We start from the raw sequence: 6,162 nt of genomic DNA, 5'->3' as shown, positions 1-6,162 counted from the left end.
TACCTATTTGGCAAACATGTTTCACATAGAATGAACATTAGAAATTACAGTACAATACAACAGTAGGAGGATCACAGAATTAGATTTGGCCTTTTACAAAAGTTGCCATCCCTTGGGAGGCTGTTGTCTTGCAGTTAGACCTTCACATGTCTGTGGAAGCTCCTGTAAAGGTAGCACAGCACACTCTGAGTTTGTGGCTCCATTGCATGCTATGAGGCACTGCTGTGTTCAGAATTGATAAGCCTGCCACAACACCTAGGAAATAACAATGCAGTATGCTGCTGTGTGCAAACCCAGAGCTGCTATGCAAGATTTACCTTTCCAGAGAACTATAAACTTCAGTGAACTGTGTATCTTCTCCGTCTGTTGTTGTTTATGTGCCTATTGATTTATCTACCCATTCATCCACCCAAAAGTAACTCACAGCAAGAGACTTCTCAAAAGCTGTACAAGTGTTTCCATGCCCCTGTTTTGATTCTCCCAGGAGTTATTATTCTGGCACTTCACAAAGCTCCTTGTCAGTCTCTATAAAGTAAAGAACTTAATTGTGCAGAACAGATAGTTCTTTGCTGGTGGCACAATGCCTACAATTATGAAGATGGACAAAAATTATTCACTATGCTGGGGTAAAGTTTGCGACATCAACAGTGGATTTTTCTTCCTTTGAAACAAAAGTTTCTGCATTTTGAATATGTATCATCTTTTGCATGTACTGCTGGTCACCCACCTAACTTGGTTACAGGAGAATTACCACAGCAAACCATATGGGGTTGTAAACAACAGGAAGGAAAAAGGAACTTCTTGTTATAGAATTGATGGGAGTGGATGTAGTTCAAGGACCTTTGCTGCTTCCAGTATGCCCTACAGCAGACTTTATAGGGATGCAGGAGACAGAGGGGATTCCTAGAGATACCCAAATCCCCCTTTGCATCTCTTAGAGGTTCTTCACCGGTGTAGAAACGTGAGCATCCCAAGGAGCCCTGCATGTGCCAGAGAGCTTTGAAGACCTGACCTTGAATGTCCGTGGACATTCCATTGGACATGGAAGTCCTTAGACACATACAACTCCCACTGAAATGGGACTAAATGGGAGTTAGTAAGGTGATGAGGTGAACCTCTGGTGCCAGCTGCTCATCTTTACTGTCTGACTCAAAAAAGCACAGGGACATCAAACTGGGGCACTACCAGTTGCAAATCATTATGACAATTGCATTGGAAACCAAACCTTGAAGATATTATATGCTCATACTGTTTCATGAAAAACTGTCTTAAAGGGGATGCAACTATTTTAGTGATGTTCCTAAACTGGATCTGGGCAGGTACAAGATGCAAACTGTATTTCTGTGAGTGCCACGGACATCTAAAACAAATATATTTGTAATTTGTGATTATCCTGAGAATATGAAGTTGGCATCCTGGCAGATCAGGCTTAAGTACAATAAGAAGCTACTGTCAGTGGAGGTTGAACCAAACAGTCAGAAATTCCTGATTGAAGAAAGGTGCCCATGGAAAAGATGCAGTCTTTTTAGGGTAGCGGCTAAAGATGCATTTTATCCTTTGCCAGGTTTACTCTGTCTCACGACAGGGAGAGATTTCCCTCAGGACCAGTTTGCATTATGTAGAATTGATAAAGCATGCGCTGACTCCTCCTTTTTCTTGTACCTGATGTGATTCCATTTGTCCCTATCCTGGGCAGAGGTAGCACAAGCAGCAGCACAGCTTTTCTTCAGTCACTTGCCCTAAGTGCAAATGCCTGCATGACATAAAAGATCAGAGGAGTTAGACCATATATCATAATTTGCTCCCAGTCCTCAAGGTTCTGAAGAATAAATTAAAAAAAATATGCTTTCTGAAACCATGACTCTTATCTCAAACGCCCAAGATTAATTTCTCTGTTCCCTTCCTTCCTTCCCTACAGCCTTTTGGGCTCAACTGCCGGTAGAGTTTCTTATCTCGGTTCCTAAAACAGACCATACCTCCTCCCCTCCTCTTCTTTCTCACAGGCACCCACACACCTCCTTGGCAGGAAGCGCCAAGAGGGATTTGCTCCCACCATGACTGGCAGAAGAGTCGCATCGTGTCATTTCTGGTCTAAACTCTGTGCTGACCCAGCTTTGAGGATCTCCCGAGATCCCTTCCAACTGGGATCCTTCCATGAGAGGATGATTCACATGCTGTGAGGGGAAGCCCTGAGCCACTGACCAGCCTTCCCACAGTGAAGCAGCCACTTCATGAATCATCTGCAATCCAGCTATGGGTTTAACCTAAAATGTGCGTGCAGTTTTTTGCACACAGAAAGCACAGGCAGAGGTACAGCTGCCTAAAAACTGGTTTGGGGGAAGGCAGTATTGTCAGCCTGCTAGAAATCTTGCCTGGCACCTTGTTCTGGTCAGGTCTTTGAGCACTGGGAGAGCTGCCTCCATTGCAGCTATGAGATTGCTGTACCATGGGAAGACATGCAGGACTTCTCTGGACTCACATACATGTGGATTTTACTGCAAGCCAAAAAAATCTGAGAGGGCACTGTGAGCTGTAGCACTCATGCTACAAAGCAATTAAAAGTGGCTGAGGGAACTGCTGTACTTGGAATCACTGTGCTTCCAAAGCAGTCAGAAACAAACCTGCATAAACCACTCGCTCTGGGGAAGGGAAAGCACTGGAAACAAATAGCCTCAGGCTTGCTCTCCTACAGCTTAGAAGCAGGCTTCCTGTGAGATAAAGAAAACTGCTGTGGAGTTCAGGGTTTGTTCCTGACCTCCTTATACCTCTGGCTTTCCAGGGACTTCAGCAGTAACTTGCAGAAGGAACCATCTCCTTTATTAGGGCCCAGGAGCCTATGGTTGCATTAATTAACACGTTCAACACTGAGGCAGTTCTCAATCACCTGTTCTGCTGATGGTGTAAGTACTAAGTCAGAAAGGCACCAAATTAGCTAAGTGGTTTCCGTCATTTGAGGATGACCTGTGGTTCCCGCCCCAGTGAGAAAACACAGCATTCAGTAGGAGACTGAGAAACAAGGCTGTATCAAGCCATTTCCAAAGCCCTTTTAAATTCCTGTTAAGGTTTGGAATTGAGCAGCCAATTTAAATTCGTCTCTTTTTGCCCATTGCTAATTTTATTTAAGCTGAAATACTTTAAAAAAACATTTAAATGGCATACAAGCAATAAATGTGCAGATGGTAGGTGGGCAGACAGATAATTTATGACCTAGAGCAAGCTATAAGCCATCTTTACCAGTTGTAAATGATGCCCTATGTGTTTCAGACCTTTGACACTATAAACTCTAGTTAACATGAATGATGATTTAGCCCACAGTCCAATTCCACCCAGAAACAAAACATTTCCTTGATTAAAGGATTTCTTAGGGGAATATTTAATGTATCATATAACAGCAAAACCCTTTTACTTAGCAAATAATTCCAGATTTCCAAAACTGCGCCAAACTGAGGCTGTTCTGGCAATTCTGTATCTGCTTCATAGGAACCATATTTCTCCTTCTTAACTAGATTCTTTAAAAGTAATAATAAACTATTGGAAATGCAAACTGTGTGTAGAATAAAAATATTCAGGCCTTTCTTGGAAATAAAAAGCCCATATAGGTAGTTGGACATACTTTCAGGTCTGTGGACACATGCCATTATTTCATGAAAACCAGGATATGCAGCACTGGAAGGGATTTCGAGATGTTTTCTAGGTTGGGTGTTCCTGGACAGTGGGACATTTGTCATCGATGATAGACAAACTGTTTCTAGGATGGTCATGAGGGCATCTTACCTGTTTCTTGGGATAAGGCCATCCAGGTAGGCAGTTGTAACAAACCACTAGGTAGCGTGGAAATAAATGTGTGACATTAAAGATGCTGGGAGTGTGGAAGGATGATGGGAAACTAGAAAGCATGGCATTGGGAACTTAATTAAGTGGATGACTGTAAGTGATAAGAGGGAGAGAAAAGGCCAGGGACAACTCCTTTCTTGCTCATGACATTGTTGTGATGTCAGCTGAACCCACTGAAGGAGATGTCTGTATTACTTTAGCCTTTCTCTTTTGAACATATTTCCGTTTGATGTCCTCTTTCTTAGAGCTCGAGGTAGAAAAGAGTGACGCAGAGACTTCGTTGGGTTAGAAACTGGCTGGATAGCCGGGCCCAAAGAGTCGTGGTAAATGGAGCCAAGTCCAGTTGGAGGCCAGTCACTAGTGGCGTCCCCCAGGGCTCGGTGCTGGGGCCGGTCCTCTTTAATATCTTCATCGATGATCTGGATGAGGGCATCGAGTGCACCCTCAGTAAGTTCGCAGATGACACCAAGTTAGGTGCGTGTGTCGATCTGCTTGAGGGTAGGAAAGCTCTGCAGGAGGATCTGGATAGGCTGCACCGATGGGCTGAGGTCAACTGCATGAAGTTTAACAAGGCCAAGTGCCGGGTCCTGCACCTGGGGCGCAATAACCCCAAGCAGAGCTACAGGCTGGGAGAGGAATGGTTGGAAAGCTGCCAGGCAGAGAAGGACCTGGGAGTGATGGTGGACAGTCGGCTGAATATGAGCCAGCAGTGTGCTCAGGTGGCCAAGAAGGCCAACGGCATCCTGGCTTGTATTAGGAACAGCGTGACCAGCAGGGCTAGGGAGGTGATCGTCCCCCTGTACTCAGCTCTGGTGAGGCCGCACCTCGAGTACTGTGTTCAGTTTTGGGCCCCTCGCTACAAGAAGGACATCGAGGTGCTTGAGCGGGTGCAGAGAAGGGCGACGAAGCTGGTGAGGGGCCTGGAGAACAAGTCCTACGAGGAGCGGCTAAGGGAGCTGGGCTTGTTCAGCCTGGAGAAGAGGAGGCTCAGGGGTGACCTTATCGCTCTTTTTAGGTACCTCAAGGGAGGCTGTAGAGAGGTGGGGGTTGGCCTGTTCTCCCACGTGCCTGGTGACAGGACGAGGGGGAATGGGCTTAAGTTGAGCCAGGGGAGTTTTAGGTTAGATGTTAGGAAGAACTTCTTTACAGAAAGGGTTGTGAGGCATTGGAACAGGCTGCCCAGGGAAGTGGTGGAGTCACCATCCCTGGAAGTCTTCAAAAGAAGCTTAGATGTAGAGCTTAGGGATATGGTTTAGTGGAGGGCTGTTAGCGTTAGGTTGGAGGTTGGACTCGATGACCTTGAGGTCTCTTCCAACCTAGAAAATTCTGTGATTCTGTGATTCTGTTTCTCCTTTAAGAGCCTGCCCAGATTGCATAGATTTTCCTGCTCTGCTGATGTACCAGCGAGCAACTGAGTGTGGTGGGTTTGGCCTCTGTGCAATGGAAGAAAAGCAGTTCTCCAGTCCAGCCCCTGTCACAGCTCTCCCATGATCTGCCTCATCGTTGCCCCCTGCTCCTGTGGGCTCTGCTTTAGTCACATCTGCAGCTTCAATGCCAACTTCTCAAGGCTGGGAAACTAGACCATGTCAGTGTGTTCTCCACAGGTCCCTCAGTTTCCACATGGGATAATGGTACTCAGGTGCTGTCACTGGAAAGGGTGGCTCTGTGAACTGGTCCTACTTGTAGAGGAGGCACAATCAGCCGTGAGATATGATACACATCCATGCACAAGGACAGGACCAATCACCATGAAAACAGACACAGCAAATTGCTCAAACCAGACACAAATGTTTTCTAACAACTGTCTCTTCTTTATTCTATTTGCTTTGCATTTACAAACTTCTGATGCCCTTTTTATTATTTTTAACCACAACCTATGTATATATAATTTAAGCATCTAATTCTATCTACTTTTTTTTTTTTTTCTTTTGAAGAAGACTACATTGATATCTAGGCCTAACTACTGAGTTTTTAGTTTGTTTGTTTGTTTGTTTTCTGAATTTATTTTCTTTTGGTGGCTTTTAATTATAAGCCTCAGCCTGATTTGTTCGTTTGTACTCCCTTTTCATTCTCTAACCTGGATATTTTCAGCCATTTCTTATTTTTTGCCCTCTTAACGTTTTCTGTTGCATCTATGCTTACTGATCCGAAGACTGCTGGTAGTGCAGCTGCATTTCCTAACTACCTTTCACAGACCATTTATTATTAGTTTATGAGCCATGAGCTGCTGCACTGGCCTCTTCTCTCTGTTTTCCAAGAGCAAAATGTGACCCATTTGCACCTCAGATTGTGTTACAAAACACCATGGGAGCAGAGCTTTTCACAAAA

The sequence above is a fragment of the Aythya ferina genome, assembly GCF_964211825.1.
Source record: "Aythya ferina genome assembly, chromosome: 1".
NCBI classification, from domain to species: domain Eukaryota; kingdom Metazoa; phylum Chordata; class Aves; order Anseriformes; family Anatidae; genus Aythya; species Aythya ferina.
Note: the sequence above shows the minus strand (reverse complement) of the source record.